Raw genomic sequence first — 20,493 nt, forward strand, 5'->3', positions numbered from 1 at the left:
CTGACGCTCCCTGCAATTTTGGATGATATGCAGTCTACTTGAATTATTTTATTCCTAACTCATCATAGTAAATAAATTAAATGTGAAGTTTGAACCTTGACCTCACTGTATCTCTATTGGTAGTCCGTGTCTATTTTTTTTTTAAAAGAGTATTTCCTTTGCAATTCTTTTAGCTGTGATACTGCAGCTTGAGATGGCCTCTGGAAATCTAGTCGATACATGCATTATTGTTAACAAATACTGATGCCCAACTTTTTGTTTGAGTTCAGAGACGTAGCCAATCAATCAAGAATCTTGTAAAACGTTCTTCAAATGCAGGAACAGTTAAGAAAGGCACAGATTTTATTATCGCTTGTGTTTTTTTTTCCCAATTACCTGATACGTATGATACATCTGTCAAAATTCAACTACAGTCTGTTGCAGTCCAGGCCAGGAAAAATGTCTCTATCTTTCAGCCTGTGTTTTCCTCATTCCTCAGTGACTTCTAGGTGGTAACTCATGCGCCATTCACATCACCTCTTTTCTGTATCCCATTGGCAATACGATTTGATGAACTTCTGCCCAATTACCATCTCCTTGAGTATGTGATAGTCGCCATTTCCTCATTTGGACATCCGTTTTAGTGTAATAACACTCAGGGATGCATTCAAAATTCCTAACGTATTTGCTTTTCGATAAAATTGCTTTAACAATTTTATCTTTCTGCTGTAACTCAATTAGTTTAACTGAACTAAAATATTTGCATGATGCCCTGTTTGCTCAATATGTTTTTCACAACTATGTGATGGAACAAAGTCTCGTTAAATGCCACTTCAGCTGCCTTATCTTCACATTTTCGATTTCTCCTGTTTCAATTGGTCACATTGGGGCTTCGTTACACACACTCAGGAAACTTCCAGGATAAGACTCCTGCAGTTCTTCAGTTGCCTACGTCTCCACTGGCTTTTCAATCAGAGCTGGCAGCACTCCTACCAATGAATCAGCTGTATTATTTGCAAGGATAGATTGTATTACTGGAGTTGAGAGTTTGTGCAATAATCCTACCACAATTTCTCCACACTTTTCTGGACATTCTATCCTCGTTTTACATCATTTTGCACTTTGTGAGTCAAGGTGAATTCTCTTTAGCAGTACCTTTTCTGGAAATGGTACTTCTGGAGTATATATCTCCTGATCTTTCAGCATCACAGACTAAGAGGGTCCTGTGTCCCTTAATATGGCATCCTCTTTACATGCCCTATGTCTGCAAACTTTCCCTTTGCAGGTATATTTTCTAAGCAGATCTGCCACTTCCTCTTTAACAAACCTCTGATCAGTTTATACATTCTGATGCAGCTTTCTAGCTTCCACTGTGCTTTCGGTTACCACCCCAACAAAACTTTCAAGCCTATCCTGTTTTCCTGCATCTCTCTTTTTTTCCCTGAAACCTCCAACACAGTGATTTCATGTGACCTCATTTATTGCAATGAAAGCACCGGACCTTTTTAACTTCTTTGTTTCTTTCAAGTGTTTACTTTTTAGCCTGTGCGAAATTATCCTCATGACCTTCTTCGAGATCTACCTTTCCCTTCCACGTGAGGACTTCTCTTTGCCCCAGTTTCTACCCCTCATGGACTGAAATTGATTCTAGGAGCCAAACCATGTTTCATGGGCCAATGCATAATCATCAGCCACTTAAACCGCCAACCTTGCCGTTTTAACTCTCTGCACTTCCAAATATGTTTGTTCTATGTCAGGCAGTGAATCGTTGAACTCCTCCAAAGTAATTTCTCTCTCAGAGCATTGTAAAGCTCCTTTCCTGCTATCAAAATTACTTTGTTTGATCCTTTCAAACTCAAAATATGCTTGATCAGGATCCCTCCTTGTATTCCTGAAATGTTGTCTGTTGGATTCTGGCACAAGCTCATATACACTTTCTTTACCTCTTCATACAACCCAGATCCCTCATCTGTGAGTGTTGCATTGCGAATACTTTCCGAACTCAACCTACAAGTTTTGTTTGGATCAACAAAACTCACATGGTCACTGGCCACTGCAATTGTTTAGCCACTTTTTCAAATGAAATGGAAAAGTTTTCCATATCCTACTCATCAAATTTAGGCAAGGAGTGAATATATTTAAACGCTTCTCACCAGGCTTGTGACTACCATGGTTTTGCTCATCCTCACTCTGTTCTTCACTAAGCTCACCTTCAGCCTCCATCCCCATCCTTTGAAGCTGACTTTCCATCCTAAGTGTCTATCTCTGAAGCACAAACCCTCTGTATTTTTCTTTCTCTCCTGCTAAGGAAATTCATTGTTTTTGCTTTCCCCTGCTAAACATATTTATTATCTTTCTTTCTCTTCTGATGTTATCCGTAACTCAAATTGCTTCATTTCCGCTTTTCACCCAAGCTGCGACATTTGCAATTGAAGTTTGCTCATCTCTCCAGATCCTGATGGATTTTCCAGCAAATTGGAATGCTGAGCTACTGCTGCAATCATCTAATCTGTCCTCACGTTCGGAGGTAGCTTCAACACAAGCTTGTCTACTAATTCCCGCAGCTTGGACTTATGTGCATTCTATTAAAAACCCCAAGGTCACTTTTTCCACCTCCAAAACATCCTTGGTTCCTGCAAAACCAATTGCTATCTAAAGCTCTTTATCCCCACCAAATCAACACACGAAATAGGAGACACTAATACTTGCCATTCGCTGCCTAAATCCCGCAACTGATCCCCGACACCACAGAACTAACCCAGACCTTAACTTTGTTATTTCTTAAAAGTTAGTGTAGTGTGGGTCTTCCTTGAGTGAATTAGCTGGTCAGACTGCTGAGTTTTAAACAAATATTTACCAAATTACCGAAAGAATCACAAAAACTAGAATACCTGAATAACTGATCCTATAAAACTGTACAGGCTATCCAGACTTTAGGATCCTGTTCCAAAATACTAGCAATAATCCAAATAAGCAAACCCCTTAGCACCAAGAATAAAACAAACACAAACGCTTTCAGGTTGTAAGATCAGAAGGACAGAAGGAGGGGGAGACCATCCAGTTCCAACAGTGAACATGAGTGAACTCACCCCACAACTGATCAGACCTCTCCAGTTAGAGAGTTGGCCAAGTCCTTTGGATTATACAAGTTTCTTATTAAAGACGAGAAAGCCTTCTGGCTGAGGCATTTCCTGTTAGAAAGAAACAAAAGGATCCCAATAAAACTTTCAAAGTTCAAACATGTTGAAATCTTGGTTCATTTAGTCCCTCTTTATAAAGATAAAGACAACATAACCTTGTAAAAGGACCGGCTTTGTGACAACATGCCACATATGGCTTTGGACTGAATTCAAGAAATATAAGTCTTCCTGCTTTGAAGCCAACAAAGTGGATTCGAATGTTTGTGAGTTTACATAAAACAAAGCAGAATCGCATTATGTGTTGAAGGATAAACATTGTTTTATTAGAGCAACGGGAAGAATGTCCAGACAGATCCACACTTCCTGTGTATGTTCAGGGCAAATATTCCCATTGAGAATCTATTGGCTGGCGTCTGGTCTAGTTGAGGAGAGATCAGCACTTTACCGACATCTAGATTGCATATTTTGTAGGTGGCTGTGTTGGGGGGGGGGGGGGGGCGGGGTTCAGGTGGTTACAGTATTGCAAATGGACAACACAGCAGAAACATCTAGCCTGTGATAAGGAAACATCCATCATTCTCCCTTATAACTAACTTTACGAGAGCAATTGGTGATGGGAGGTGTGATGAATAGTCAGTGATGTCAACATTCAATCAAGTCCAGTTATTTGTACCATACTGAAAGGGGTTAACTGGATCTGTTTGTTCAGTAAAAAATGAGGTCTGCAGATGCTGGAGATCACAGCTGCAAATGTGTTGCTGGTCAAAGCACAGCAGGCCAGGCAGCATCTCAGGAATAGAGAATTCGACGTTTCGAGCATAAGCCCTTCATCAGGATTCCTGATGAAGGGCTTATGCTCGAAACGTCGAATTCTCTGTTTGTTCAGTGACTGTGATTGATGTCAGTCTCCCTGGATCCTAATGATGTCGCAGGATGGTTTCCCGCTTCTATTAGTAAAGGGCTTCTTGCAATGATTTATCCCATTGTCGCAGCAGATGCATCACCTGCAACACTAACAAGAATCAACAGTCGCAAAGACGGAGAGAGGAGAGGTCAGATTCTGAGAATAGACTGGAATCTTCTAACAATGGATCAGAATCTGAGAATAGACTGGAATGTTCCAACAAAAGTTTCAGAATCTGAGAACAGTAGACTGGAATGTTGCACCAATGGTTCAGAACCTGAGAACCCTAGGATAGAATGCTACATCAATGGACAGGAGATTATCCTGTGGTCTTTACTATGTTTCCAGGTATTGGAACAGATTACCATTTCGGATATACTGTGTATTGCTGATTATTCAGGCTGCTAGTATCCCATGCTTGCTATTGTTGTTGGTGTTAAGTCTCCCCATCTCTATCTATTTACTAATCCCATAAGCCGTGGTGAACTTCAGTGCTATTTCTGTTGACTATATTTGGCAAAGTTGGAAACGATTGTCTTCAGTTTCAAATGCAAATCCATTCATTACCACAAATTGCAAAACCGCCCACACCCCCGCTCTCACGCACATCTGAGGACAAGACTGTTCACAATCCGTAAGTATCTATTTGTCCTGAATTGATTTATGTCTTCAAATTCTCTCCATCAATAAACAGACCCTCTACCAGCTCCATGGTATCCCTATTCCCCAGCTTGACGTTTGTTCAGTTGCTAAATACACCATTATACATGCTTTGGAAAATTTCAGACTTCATGGTTCCAGCTCTCTTCTAATCACTCTTTCCATTACAATATTTCCATCATGACCTTGTTCTTGTCTCTAAAGTAAATTCATGTCAGGGACACTGTGTCAGAATAGTAATGTCGCTGGCCACATCATCCAGTGGTCCAGATTATACACTAAAGTCATTGTTTCAAACCCTATCTTAAATGATGAGAGAACTTAAACTCAAATGACAGGAACTGGAAGTAAGGGTGAATTTCACTAATATAACCCCAATAGCATTTTGTCGATAAGTTAATCTATTTCACTAGTGTCCTTTGGTCAAGAAAGCTAACATTATTACCTGGTCTGGATAAAGACGACATCAGGTCCACAACAATGTGCTTGACTCTATACTGCCTTAAGGAACGGCCTCATAGTAAAGGACATTTCGTGAGCTCAACTGTGCCCTTAACAGCGATGAAAACAACCTATCCAATGACAACACTAAACGTTAGGAAAAAAAAGAATGATGCGAGAGTTCAGGAGAATAATAAAGTGCCAGAGAAACCGAGCAGATTTAGCAACCTCGGATCGAAAGAAACATAGAATTGACATTTCGAATCTCATGACCATCCTTCAGAACTGGAAAAAACTGTAAAATATTGTGAATGATGTTGGCGACAGGAATGTCTGTTTTAAATGGGAGGAGGTGGGAGATGAACAGATAGAGAAAGAGAGAGATAGAGAAAAAGAAGCAAATTGACGAATTGTTGATGACCAGCTGGAATGGAAATAAATATCAAGATTAATCTTATTTATTTCTTTTCCTGTTGCCATTTTAACGACATCCTGTCCATGGATGGTATACATCAAAGTCACGATTTGAATTGAGTTATGTCCCTTTGTCTCCCTTTCCTGAGAGTAATCATCTTTTTACAAATTCAATTATGGGATGTTGGGACAGCATGTAATTTCCAGGTTGTCCTTGAGAAGCTGTTGGTGAGCTGCCTTCCTGACCACTGCAGTCTGTGGGCTATCAGCATTCAATGCTTAGTTCCGTCTGGTTTAATTTCTTCGAGACTTTATAATGAGTGATATAACTGAGTGGTTGGGAGTGGACATTTCAAACGGCAGCCAAGAGTTAACAACAATGCTATGGGTTTCGAGTCACATGTCAGCCCGATCAGGTGAAGGTGATACAGTTCATTCCTTGAAGGACATCAGGGTGCCAGGTAGGTTTTTCAGACAATCGTTTAATTGTTTCTTGATTCGTGATATTTTATTGAACTCAAATTACAATATTTGCTGCGGTGGGAATTGAATCTGTGCTCTGGGTCAATACCTGGGTCGCTGCATTAATAATCCGGAGATAATACAGCTAGGCCATCGCCTCCTCAGCATCTCCAAACATCCCCAACGGCAGTAGCGATGTTGCTGTTGGCGTGGCTGTGCTGAAGTTTTGCGATTTGCAAGGCAAAGTAATGTTTTGGCAAAACATACCATCATTCTCATTTTGTATTTATAGGAGGGTGAAATGATGGGAAGTGCTCTTGGTGGAAAGGAGCTGAATGCCCTTGGTCATGAGTTACTGACAGAATTCAAACAGAGCAGCAAGTAATCAGCACAGTAAATTGTATAACGTCTTTCATTGAAAAATGATTCAAATATAGGTGTGAAGACACATACCTGCAGTTGTAGAGAGATATTGAGACAGCATGTGGGGCACTGTGAACAGATTTTCTCTCCATTATAAGGAATATTCTCCTTGCCACAGTGAGATAGTGCAAAGGAGTTTGACCAGACTAATCCCTGCAGTGATGGTACCACGAGGAGAGTGTGAAGGAAATGAGTGTTTAATCTGTAATGCTGCAAAAGATTAAAAAGTGATTGCAATAAAACTTGAGCGTTTTGAACCAGGGCTCATTATTCACAAAACACAACAATGATAGCGTGAAATATCATGTGTTTCACTGCAGTATATGTTTTAATATGTGTACAGATACGTTGATAGGAAAGGTTTAGCAGGATATAGGTCAAGTGCAGGGAAATGGAGTTAACGTGAGTGGACATTTTGGTTGACATAGTCCAATTTGGGCTAAAAGGCCTGACTCCCTGCTGTTAAACTCTGTGGCTCTCTGATCGTTTATACTCTCTGTGGAGACCCCATGTTGGTTGTGAGAGAGCTGCAGATTCTGAATGCACTCTAACCATCTCAACGTACAGTTGGAGTGAGACCCTGCACTAAACATCATATTGTTCGCAAACATGTCAGCACCTATACTCTTAAAGAGTTGTCCACTACAAAAACTTTCTGATCTCCATGCAGAAGACAAGCCTGTCTTCTCGGAGATGGCAGCTGCCTCCTTGCGACTTGGGACAAGCCATCCGATGTGCTCCTCTCCATCAGCAAATCACATTAATGTTACACATGTGTAGCATTAGCAATGGAACCAGGAGGGACAGTCTGTCTGTGCAATCTCTGCTTCATTGGTTTGTCATGTTGCAACATCAATGACATCCTCCTATTTCAGTGTAACAGTTTGGAGGGGCTAATGGTTTCTCATTTTCATGTGTCAACGCCTTGAGGGGTTTCATATCCTCCTGTTCATCCCAGGGAAGAGGTGTATTATCGGATGACTCGTGGTAGCTGCTGCTCAGTTTGTTGTGCTGACTAGACTCCTTATCGTCCTGTGTAATAATAGACAAACAGGAGGCTGGAAGCACACAACAAGCCAGGCAGCATCAGGAGGTGGAGAAGTCAATCTTTCCGGTATAACCGTTCATTAGGATTGGGGGTGTGAAAGGGGGAACTGCAGATAAAAACAGAAGGCAATGGTCGGGGTGGGGAGAGTAGGGGAAGGGGAATTGAAATGGTTGGTGACTGGGAGCTCACGTCGGCCCCTTTGGGAGCGGCTATGATGGTTGGGAAAATGTGTCCTTAGTTTATGATTGGTCTCCCTAATGTAGAGAAGACCACATTGGAAGGACCTGATGCAGTACACTAGGTTGGAAGGGAGGCAGGTGAATCTCTGTTTCACCTGGAAGGACAGTTTGGGGCGCTGGATAGAGATGAGGTACATTGTGTGCCAGCAAGTGATGCATTATTTCCATTTGCAGGGGCAGTTGCCAGTGTGGATTGGAGGGTTTGGTAGTGAGTATGGCATGCACGAAAGATTAGCGAAGAGAATGATCCTTGTGGAAGATGTGCCAGGTGTTGGGATCCAACCTAGCTTACTGTATCTGGTGCTCCCAATGTGGTCTTCTCTCCACCGGCGATCCCAAGCATAAACTCAGGTGATGTTTTGCTAAGCATCTCAGCTGGGCCCATAAGGGCTGAGCTGACCTCGCAGCCACTGCCTATTTCAATTCCCCCTCCCACGCGCTTTCCAACTTGGCCATCCTTGACTTCCCCCATTGCCACTATGAAACAAACCACGAATTGGAGGAACAACGTTTCATCTTCTGCCTTGGCAGCCTACAGCCTGGGTGACTCAACATTGAGTTCAACAATTTCAAATAACCTCCCCTGAAATCCCCCAAATACATTCCCAGACCCTCCTACTCCCTTCCATTCCTCTGAACTGCCCTTCTTCCATTTCCCAACTGGATTCATTACTCCCATCGACCAATCCGGTCATAACCTCTACTTTTTTCACCTATCCCCACCTCACCATCCTGTCTCCAACTCCCCACCCCGCCTCTTTAAATGTAGACCCCCTTAAACCCCCCACACACCACCAGTCCTGAAGAAGGTTTTGACTCAAGTCGTTGACTTCTCACGTCCTGGTGCTACCTCTCTTGTTGTGTTGTTCCGGCATCCTGACTGTCTACTTTGAATTCCAACATTTGCAGATCTAAAGAAATCTCTTCTTGAGTAAGGAACAACAGAGAGTGAATGGGTTGAGTCTCTTCTTATCGAATAATTTCGATGGGCTGAATGGCTTTCTCACATTCCAATGAAACCAGCTTGAGATGCTGTTTGAACTCCTCTTTCTATACTGTGGAAATGTTCAGGGTCCAGCAGTGTTGACACACGAATTTTACCTGTATGTGAACACCACGAGCTTGAATCTTGTCCAGGTTTTGATGCTTTATGTGATCTTCACTGAACATCTTCACTTCTGATTGAATAACGGAAGGAAAGACATTGATGAAGCAGCTGAAGATATTTGTGCTGAGGAAGTTTCCCTGAGGATCACCTATAGAGATATCCAGGGACTGAGAGAATTGATGTCCACCAGCCACATTGTGTTCTGGATGACGCAACCAATGGGGAATTTGCAACTGATTCCTATTAAGTTCAGTCTTGTTCCGATCCTTTGATACCTAGTTCATTCAAATCTTGATGTAATGTCAGGGCCAGTCACTCTGACGCTGTGATCATATCTTTTGCTCATGTATATAGGCCAAGGTATATGTGTGGGGGTTCTTTCCTTCTCTCAGAGGATAGTGATTGTTGGGGCCTCTCTATCCCAGGTACTTGCATCCATAAAATAATTGGGAGGGGTTGAGGAGGGTGTCAATTAATTTTGAGAGAGTCGAGGGCTACAAAGATTTGGGCATGAAAGAAAAATTGCTGCTAAGAGGAGGTCAGCCCTGACCTTGCTGAAGGGAAGAGCAGATTTCAGGAGCTAAATAGCCTCGTGTTATTCCAACATTCCCCAGAGTCCAGTCAGTTTGTGTCCTCTCCCATTTCCTGTGTTACTGACCTGAAGTGGCTGAATAGACTGATCCTGTCGCTGCATACGGGTGCTGCACGATCTATTCTCGGCACAATTGTATAGGTTCGATGGGCTGATTGGCCTCCTCCTGTAACTGTATATCAGGCTCCTGGGGTTGAAAAGCCTTATCTTGTCCTGGTGTAATTGAAATCCAAATTGACTAAATCTACCACCTTAGCAGGAATAGAGCACTGCAGATGCTGGAGATCAGAGTCCACAAGTGTGGTACTGGAAAAGCATGGCAGGTTGTGCAACGTCCGAGTAACAAAGTAATCGATGTTTTGGACATTCCTGATGAAAGGATTATGCCCGAAATATTGATTCTCTTGTTCCTGCTCACCTGCTGCGTTTTATCCAGTGCTACACTTTTCGACGTCTACTGCCCCTTCTGCTCTTCTACTGAAGTTTTAAGATTAGCCCGACTCTTTCTATATTCATTTAGTGCATCCATTGACCTGCTCACTTTGTTCCTGCTTTGAGCTTCTCTTTCGTTTTTAATTCTATTCTGAGATTTTTGTTGACACCGGAGGGTCTCTGGGCTTTTTTATTCCAAATTTTCATTTTTCGTGTAACACGTTGGGTGGACACTCTCATTAATTCCATTTTGATCAACTAATTCCACAACCCCCCGCCACATGCTGTTCTGCTACAGTTTCACCCAGCGGCCACTGTGCTCTGGACAGTTTCCGTCAAATTTTGCATAAAATCGGTTTCCCCAACCCAAAAAACCTTTTATTTCCCAGATAGTGCATTTTTAAAAACTATTTTCCATTCCAAACATAAGATACCTGACGTCATGGTCACTGGCCATATAATGCTCTCCCAATCCTGCCTGCAATATCCTGACTGGCTTCATTCCCCACAGTGAGGCACATCACTATCGCACCCATTGTTGTATCTGCTCCATGACGATACAAAGAATTTCTGGAATAAATTTCAAGGCATCTCTCCCCTCTTAAAATATTATCACTGCCAGAATTAATGCTTGGAAATGAAATGCCTGTGTATAATAAACCTATTATTGTTTTTACACACCTCAGTAAATTGGTTTTATATCTGCTCCTGTACTTCCTTTTATCTGGGGGTCTATAATATGTCCCCAGCAGTGCCTCGGCCATGGTTTCGATCCTGAGCTCTAACAACCAAGTCTCATTAGAAGATCTTTCCAAGATATCGCCCCACCTTACTGTAGTAACTGACTCCATAACTTATCATGCAACACCACCTCCGATGTTACCCCTCTCCCGTCCTGACTATAGTTCTTGTACCACAGCATATTGAGTTGTCAGCCCTGACCTCCCCCAAACGCATCTCTGTAATGGCAACAATGTCACATTTCCACATGTCACCTTGTTCCATTATCACATCTGTCTGTCCGATAACAATCCCAGCATTAAGGTAAAGCACATCCACCCTGGAATATAACACCTGGAATATTCTGTACCTCAGAGTTCTTCAGTCATTCACTGTTCGTTTTCAAGCTGCCCAATTCATGTACCAAAACTGTAACTCTGGGACTGAATTAGTATTTGTTGAAATGGAATTTCGTCTTTAATAAGGTTATCAATGTAATGCAATTTTCCAGAACTGAGCAGTCTTCTCCACATACAATGAGTTTCTGCTGATTAAATCCCTGCTCAGTCTGCAGAGGGCACAGCCGTCAGTAATAGAGAAAATGAGGACGGCAGATGCTGGAGATCAGAGTCGAAAAGTGTGGCACTGGAAACGAAAAAAACAGTCAGGTAACCTCTGAGGAGCAAGAGAGTCAAAGATTTGGGCATCACCCCTTCATCAGGAGCGCATTCATGCCTTCCCATATTTTTCATTCCATGGTTCACATGATATTGGGAACCATACATGTTCAGTGAAACAGCGCAGTGTATATAACCCTGAAATAGAAAACAGTCAATCAGTTGGTTCGACAGGGAGTAGACAATTTCAGGTGAAGTACAGACTAATTGAAGTACAAACATAAGAATAGAGAAATCCCCTGGGCCAGAAGGGAAACACCCTAGGTTGCTACATGAAGAGACGGAAGAGATTTCTGTGCCTTTGGCGATGATCTTTGCGTATTCACTCTCCGTTGGAGTAGTGCCAGATGATTGAGGGTGGTAAATGTTAGCCCATTGTTCAGGAAAGGGAATTAGAATAATCCTGAGAATTACAGTCCAGTCCGTCTTACATCAGTATTGGGCAAATTAGTAGAGAGGATTCTGAGAGACAGAACTTATGATTACTTGAAAAATCATAGTTTGATTAGACATAGTCAGCATGACTTTGTGAGGGACAAGTCACGTCTCCCAAACCTTATGGAACTCATTGAGGATGGGATCAAACACATTGAAGAAGGTAGAGCAGTGGATGCGGAGAGCATGGAATTTTTAAAAAGTGTTTGATCACTGTCTCCATGGTAAATTCATTCAGCAAGCAAGGAGGCTAGGGATACAGAGAAACCTGTCTGTCCGGATACAGAATTGACTGGCCCATAGCGACACAAAGTGGTAGCAAATGTGAAATATTCAGTCTGCAGCTCAGTGAAAAGTGGTGTTCTGTAGGATTCGGTTCAGGGAACTCTGCTGTTTGTGGTTGTTATAAATGATTTGGATGAGGAAGTGGAAGGGTGGGCTATTCCATTTGTTGATGAAATAAAGGTCCGTGGAATTGTAGATAGTGTGGAGGGCTGTTGAAGATTGCACTGGGACATGGACTGGATGAAGAACTGGGCTGATAAGTGGCAGGTGGATTTCAACCTGGAAAAGCGTGAAGCGATTCGTTCTGGCCAATCAAATATGAATGCAGAATACAGGATAAAAGATAGATAGTATCGTCAGGTCCGCAACAATTCACCCTCCTCTCTAGGCAACTTCCCCTGCCACCACAGGAATGCAAGACCCTACACACACCTCTCCCCCCAGCCCTAAAGATCCTTCGACATCCATCAAGGTTTCACCTGCAGTTCCACACATGTCAGCTACTGTATCCGTTGCTCCCAATGTGGTATTCTATACGTTCGGGGATAGGACTTCTACTCGCAGAGCACTTCAGAGATCATCTCTGAGACACCCGCACCAACCAATCGCAGCCCCGTGGCCGAACTCTTCAACTCCCCCTCCCACTCTGCTGAGGACATGCAGGTCCAGGACTTCATCCATCGCTACTCCCTTACCACCTCATCTTCGACCTCGGGACACTCCAACCCCATGGCATCAATGTTTGCACACTTCCCCTCCTCGAACCTTATCACAGTTCCAAACTTACAGCTTAGCACCGCCCTCAGGATCCGTCCCATCTTTTTTTTTTAAAGTCGGAAAGGGTTTTTTTTAGATTCCCTACAGAGTGGAAACAGGCTCTTTGGCCCAACAAGTCCGTACCAAACCACCGTAGAGTAACCCATTTCTCTCTGAGAAATGCACCTATAACTATGGACAATTTAACATGGCCAATTCACCTGGCCTGGACATCTTTGGACTGTGGGGGAAAACCGGAACACCCGGAGGAAACTCATGCAGATATGTGGGAGAACTTGCAAACTTCACACAGAGAGTCGCCTGAGGCTGGAATCGAAACTGGTCCCTGGCACTGTGAGCCACCGTGCCCACCTGTCCATCTTCCTTCCCACCTATCCACTCCACTCTCACCTCCGATGTATCACCATTACACACACTTCCATCCAACTATCGCACTCTCAGTTACCTTTCCCAGCCCCAATCCCTCCCATTTATCACATCACCCTCGTGGATCCCATTCTTATTTCGAACTAAGGGCCTTTGCACTAAATGTCGATTTTCCTGCTCCTTGGATGCTGCCTGAGCTGCTGTGCTTTTCCAGCTGCAGCCTCACGACTTTAACTTCCAGCATCTGCTGTCTTCGCTTTCGCCTTGTTAACATCTCCACTCAGTGCCTGTCCAGGTTGCAGACGTATGGAGTCTGGGAGGTAGGCCAGATATCTTCACCGTCAGTAATTTGTGTAGTGTGCTTCTGACACTCCATGTCCTCGCATATGCCCTCCTGGGTCAGGACCTGACTGAAAATGATTTTGTAAAGCTTGCTTGCTCGTGAGTCAATGATGTCTAATTTGGACAGCATTTGTACTTACATAGAGATCAATGATAGCCTGGTGGTTCTCTTCCCCCCGGCCCAAGGTGGATTCCAAATGATTTGTTGTGAAATTATGATTGAATGACTTCCCTGAATCACGTATTCGTGCTCTGGATACATTTACGTGCAGACCATGATCTCACTAAGTGCCACAGGCAGCTATCAGCTTCAGTAACACTCTGCCTGAGTTCAGATCCTTTCAAATCAATTTTCAACGAAAGTTGCAAGGTGATGAGTTTATGATCAGATATTTGCTATGTTTCATGAACTGCGCGAAAATAAGGTGTGAAGTATGATTATTCAACCAAACCATAATTGCATCATCTCTGAAAACAATGAGGTTGATGGATATTTATGGAACTAAAATGCAAACTCCTGTCAACATTTAATGATTCAAAAATAAAGAATGTACATTTTATTTTATTTCGAGCAAAGAATATGCTGTCTGACTATAGACGTGATTACAATTACATACTCATTGTCGGTACTCAAATAAATACATTGTCACACCAACATTTGGAAAGTGCTTGGCGTCCCACCGATTATATACTCAGATTGAGAAAATAAATGAACAATCAAATAGAAAAAGCGTTCTTATATATTTAAATAACAATCAGTTTAATTTCTCACTTAAAAGCACGAAACTTCAGCTATTTACCAGCAATTGAGAAATGACAGTAATTCTACGTGCACTGTCAATATTAACTGAAATAACTGATTTATAAAATTACGTTGAAGTGAACAATAATTTGATATTCTTGCATTTTTTACAAGAATGAATGGTATTTAATGCGGCATTTGGTTAGTGATAAAAAAAGTTAACATATTTCCATATGAGAGAAAAGACAAACATTTACACATTGTTTTGTGCCAAAGCAAAGAAATATTTGTTTTAGTAATTGGGATACAAGATTTAAAATATTTATGTACTGAGTAATAATTAGACTTCATCAACAAGCTGACATTGCAATATTTGCGTTTTAAATGGTTAGGCTGCAGCAAATATGATCAGATATTTGTCAGCATTTACGACAGGAAATAATCCGATCCTGATGTTGACTTGCATCTGTACATGATAGAGTTCAGAACTTTAATGGACAGAAGGAGGTTATTGGGCCACTGTGCATGCATCAGCTCCAGAAATGTCTCCCAAACTCCTCCCATTTGCCACCCGTTCTCTGCAGCCCTTTGCATTCGTAACTTACAAATATATATCCCATTCCCTTTTGAATCTTCATTCACAACTCTCCCAGGCAGAGCATTGTAAATTCTAACAAATCTCTCAATAACGAAGTTTTTCCTTATTTCACTCCCAGCTTTTGTGCTGACAATCTTGAAACTAGGACTCAGAGATGCCGTAATGCCAACGAACAGAAACAGAGTATTCGTATTTTAAGCTGTCATTTTTTCCATAATTTTGAGCACTGCAATAAGTGCACAGCTTTGTCCGTTCTGCTTAATGAAGAGTAGCCCTAATTGTTCGCATCGTGCATTTAAATATTTCGTTCATTCCAATTGTCATTCTGATTATTTATAAGGTTGTTGGTATTGTTCTACAAAGTAATGCGATGCGTGTTTGTCTGTGTGTGTGTGTGTGTGTGTGTGTGTGTGTCTGTTTGTGCACGTGTGCATGCGTATGAGTGTGTGTGCGTGTGTGTGAGAGAGAGAACAAACCACTGGAATGTGCGAATTACTCCGCGGGCCACGTGGAAAAGAGGTCATCATTAGGAAGGTGGTACAGTTTAACATGTCGTTAAAGAACTTGTACAGGGGTGGGGGATTCAATTTTTGGATCATTAGGTTCTCTTCCAGAGCCAGTGAGAGCTTTCAATCATGGACAGGTTGCATCTTAACTGGAGGAGCACCAACATTTCGTGGAGTGGTTTGCTAGTGGAAATTTTGTGGATTTAAACTAACAAACCAGGAGGCTGGGAACCAAAGCAGCTAGTCAGAAACTGAGCAGAAGGTAGAGGTGAATAGGACAGCAGGCATGACCAGTCTCATGACCATGATGAAGGACGGAACATGTCAATTCAAAATGTGTGTTCGAGATTGTTATAAATGGTACAGATGAGGCGCATAATTATCAGGGATAAACAAATAAGGTTGGACAGTATTGGGGATGTTAGGGAGTGAAGTGCGTGAGATCAGGAAGCTAGTCTACAACAAGTATTAGAAAGGAAAGACAAACCAATAAAACTTATTTTAGAACATTGTTCCTAAAAGCACAAAGTATTTGGAAAAAATATTTATGAGCTGACAATAGGAAAAGAGACAAATAGATATGACCTGGTGCGGATTGCTGCAACATGCTTACAGGGAGATCAGGACTGGTCAGTGACATGTCCAAGGGCATTCACTATTCCTGAAGGTTAGACAAGGAGAAGCAAGACGTGGAATTGATGTGTTGGTTAAGAATGATATCAAGGCTGCATTAGGAAATGATATTGGCACGAGGGATCGGCGTGTATATCAGTCCAGGCATAAACAAAAAGCAAGAGAAGAAACCTCTTGGGAAGAGTAAAGTTCAGCCACTGTTCACGCGACGCATTTCTGAGTTCAGAAATAATGACGGCTGGTGACAACGGCACAACAGTGGGATGGACATGCATATTGACTCAATTAATCAACTTGGCAAAGGTAGCCTCGAAGAACAATTCGCAGACTGTATGAAGGATAGTTTTTGAGAGCAACATGTCATGGATTTAACCAGAGAACAGGTTGCTTCAGCTTTGATATTAGGTGACAAGGAAGGATTGATAAATGATCTTGCAGCTAAGGATCCTTTTGGAAGCAGTGACCGGAACATGCTGTAGTTTTAAACTCAGATTGAAAGTATAAGGACAGAGTCAGATATGACGGTTTTAATGTTGAGCAATGATAAGTATATTGGGCTAAGGAAGGAGTTGGCTTGGGTGGACTGGCCAGTAAAAAACAAAACTATCAAGGGCAGGACAGATAAAGAAAAGGTAAAGACACAACGAGATACTAAATAACCTCTCAATTAAAGTATATTGGTGAGAGGAAGCGGAATTGCGTAATGGAGAAAAATCATCCATGATTTGATACGGAAATCAATAATAGCCTGAGGGAAACGTCTCAGGCAAATCATATTACACAAGTTAGTCACACTCTGGAGGAATGGACAAGGCAGTGGCATAGTGGTGCTATCGCTGAACTTTTAAGCGAGAGACCCAGTTAATGTTCTGATGACCTGGATTTAAATTCTGCCATGGGAGATGGTGCAGCTTGAATTCAAATTTGGAATTAAGAGACTGATGGTGATCATGAATCGATTGTAAGGGATAACTCATCTGGTTCACTCATGTCATTTAAGGAAGGACACTTCCATCCTTACCATAGATTCATCACTCTCTGGCTGAAGACATTTCGCATTATCTCCAATACAAAAGGTCTTCCCTTAACGATGATACTATGCCTTTGGGTACTTTCTCTCCTAAGAATGGAAACATCTTTCTGACATCTACTCTGGCCTGACATTTAGTACTTTGCATGATTCAATTAGATCCCCTCATCCTTCTCAACTTCAGCGAGTTTAATTCCAGAGACCGCATTTGTTCGGCTTTTCATTCCTGAGGCCATTCTTGTGAACTGCCTCTGAATACGCCCCGAGGCAGTATATCCTTCCTACACAATAATCCAAATGTGGTCTCATTAGAGCCTTTTCGAGTCTCAGACTTACATCCATGCTTTATATTACAGCCCTCTCAAAATAAATATCATCTTCCTATTTGCCTTTGTGACCAGCCTTGCCACCTGAAATAATGAAATTATGATGGACAATAACAAATTACCATGGAGTTACAAAAAATAACAATTATTAAAGCATGCTGTGAAATGGATCCCGGCCTTGAGTAAACTCTGTGTGCTAATCCAAATACTGCAGAATCCAGACAGGCTGCAGCTACCCACAGACGGTTTGTAAACAAACTTGACAGCTAGAGACCCCGCAGTACAAACTGGAATTGAATTTGAATGGGACAATTGGATGCCTCCCTTGGGTCATCAATGTGCCGCCCCCTAGTTGGGTCTGATTGCTCAGAGTTATCCAACATGGTCATTCTGTTGACAGATCTTCCATATCCTCCCAAAATGAGGTGAAGAATCTGAAGAATGAGAATCACCCCAAAACCACACTTACCGCAGTAAATCGAGAACAACCCACAAAGCAGAAGATACCTCCATGTCCATCGTAAGGAGGAGAAATCAACACGTGGAGCCCGGCACCGTTCTGCTGGGGTGGCATATGATTATACAAAGTTAAGTTAAAGCAAAAGGTAGTTTGTAATGTGTTTCGTTACATTATAGTACAATTTATTGTTCTAATATTAATTGTGTTCAATAAACAGATGTTGTTGTTTATGAGCCGACTCACAGTTCATTTGTTGAATGTAAGATTTTAAAACACACTGTGTCATGATATAAAAGTTTCCTAACAATTGGTTCGCCTGCAAGTTTACCTTGAGACAATCTTGGTCGAGAACTCCGAAGTCTCATTGCACTTCAGACTGAAGAATTTTCTCGCATTTAGAAAATAGTCCATGCCTGTATTCCTCTTACCAAAGTGCATGACCTCACACTTACCCCCATTGGACTGCCACTTCTTTGCCCACTGTCCTAAGGTGTCCCTTCTGCAGCCTCGCCACTTCCGCAATGCTACCTGTCTCTCCACCTATCTTTATAGCATCGGAAAGGTTAACCAGAATGCCCTTAGAACATTCATCTATATCATTAATTTACAAAATAAGAAAGTCGTTGTCCCAACACTGAACCTTGTGAAATATCACGTCACGGGCTACCATACTGACATGATCATTTTTATCCTCACTCGCTGTTTTCTGCCTTTTTAACGTTTGTTGTTACTCAGTTCCACCCACACAGATTCTACACCATCTGTCCATGTTTCAGTGATGGGAACTGAGTGATGGGACTGCAAAATACTTTTGCATTGTCACTAATTTATAGCTTGGACATTGACTAAAAATATGACATCATCGATTCCACTGAATTGTGGCGACAATTTACTTCTTTGACGAAATATTCTGTTTGTATTATGGAAGAATATAAACATGTGAACCTGCCTGAGAGGATATAGACATTTTCAAATGTTTGTATTCTTCCATAATGCAGACAGAATATTTCGTCAAAGAAGTAAGTTGTCGCCACAATTCAGTGGAATCGACACTGTCATATTTTTAGTCCATGTCCAAGCTATAAATTAGCGACAATGCAAAAGTGTTTTACATTGTCAATTCCATTGGAATTTGGCGACAGCCTATGATTTCACGAAATATTCTGTTTGCATTATGGAAGAATATAAACATGTGAACCTGCTTGAGAGGACACAGATAATTTCAAATGTTTGTATTCTTCCATAATGAGACAGAATATTTGGTCAAAGGCATAGGCTGTCGCCACATTCCAATGGAATTGACAATGTAATATTTTTACTTGTTTAAATTTGAATATGAAGAATACACAAGTTAATGTAGAGATATAAATTGGTCAAAAGAACAAATATTGGTGTATGGACCATAGATTGGAAATGTGTCTGTGTTGAATTATGTTGGAAGTTAAATGGAAACGCACGAATTATTAAAATGGAGAGACTGGATTGAGGCACAGAGGAATCAGGCACCTGGATGACACAAAAAGTGTCATGTACATCAAGGTTTTAGAGAGGCCGGACAAATGTTGAAACTCTTTTGAAACAGAATTCATTCAGAAGTAGTGAGACCACATCGAAAGAGCTATGGCCATAATGACATGCAAAGCAGTCCAGAGAAGATTCACTCAACTGACTCCTGTAAAGAATTGTACTCCAGGAGGAAATATTGACCAGACTGGCCCTGGATCTCCTGGAGTTTAGATGGACAATATGTGGTCGTGTTTAACCTCAGAATATTCCGAATCGTCTTTTTTAAGTTGAATTATGAAATAATACTTTAGTTTATATGAGAGATTACAATAAATGGATGGAAAGTAAAACTGAAGAATATCTCATTTCATAAGATGTGGGTTGCTTCAGCTCTCTGAAAGTGTAGTGTGTTTGTGAAATTATCCTCCCAGAGAGCGATGAAGGCTCGGAAGTTGAATATTCCTAAGGCAGAGGCAGGCAGATTCTTGACTAAGAATGACACACTAACGTTGTATGGACAAGGAAGGAACACTTATGCCTGGTGCTATTTTCTACCTTTTTGTTGTCTTCAGCTACCGAAAAATTAAGAGACCATTCCAATGAACATGAAGACTTTTCCTTTCAGATTGATGGGCACAACCTTCCAAATGTGTTTTTAAACAAGCAAAAAAATCTTCTTTGAAACTGCTTTAGAAATTAGATAATGTTGAATAGTGCAGCTTCCTTTCAGTTGTTGTTGTGAGGTGAGTTTCATTAGAAAATCTGTTGCCTATGTTTAATTTCCACTCATAATGTATTAGGGAATTCCAGTGGTCCACTTGGTGCAGGACCACTAACATTTTTGTTTCAGAGAGAGTTGCAGGATTCTGAACAAGTGACAGTGAAGGGAAAATGGTTTCGATTCAAGTCAGGATGCAATGTGGCCTTGGAGATTATATTCTTCACCAATTGATGCCCACAAGCTATGGAAACGGTGAGATATTTCTTGTAATCAAGAATTAAAGTGATAAACTCTTATGTTTATCAGCGCAACATGTCTACACCAACCAGAATACACCAAACTACATTAATGAAAGTTACCTCAAGGTGCATGGCCCACTCTACTCTGGCATTTTGTGTTCATTCAGCTGCTGATTAAATGCTACACTAACTTGTGTTATTCGTGAACTGGGCTGTCAGTTGGCCTTTTATTTCAATGTATTCACGAAATGGTTTCTGCAAATGCATCACACGACTTCAAAGTCCGCA

The sequence above is a fragment of the Hemiscyllium ocellatum genome, chromosome 8, assembly GCF_020745735.1.
Source record: "Hemiscyllium ocellatum isolate sHemOce1 chromosome 8, sHemOce1.pat.X.cur, whole genome shotgun sequence".
NCBI classification, from domain to species: domain Eukaryota; kingdom Metazoa; phylum Chordata; class Chondrichthyes; order Orectolobiformes; family Hemiscylliidae; genus Hemiscyllium; species Hemiscyllium ocellatum.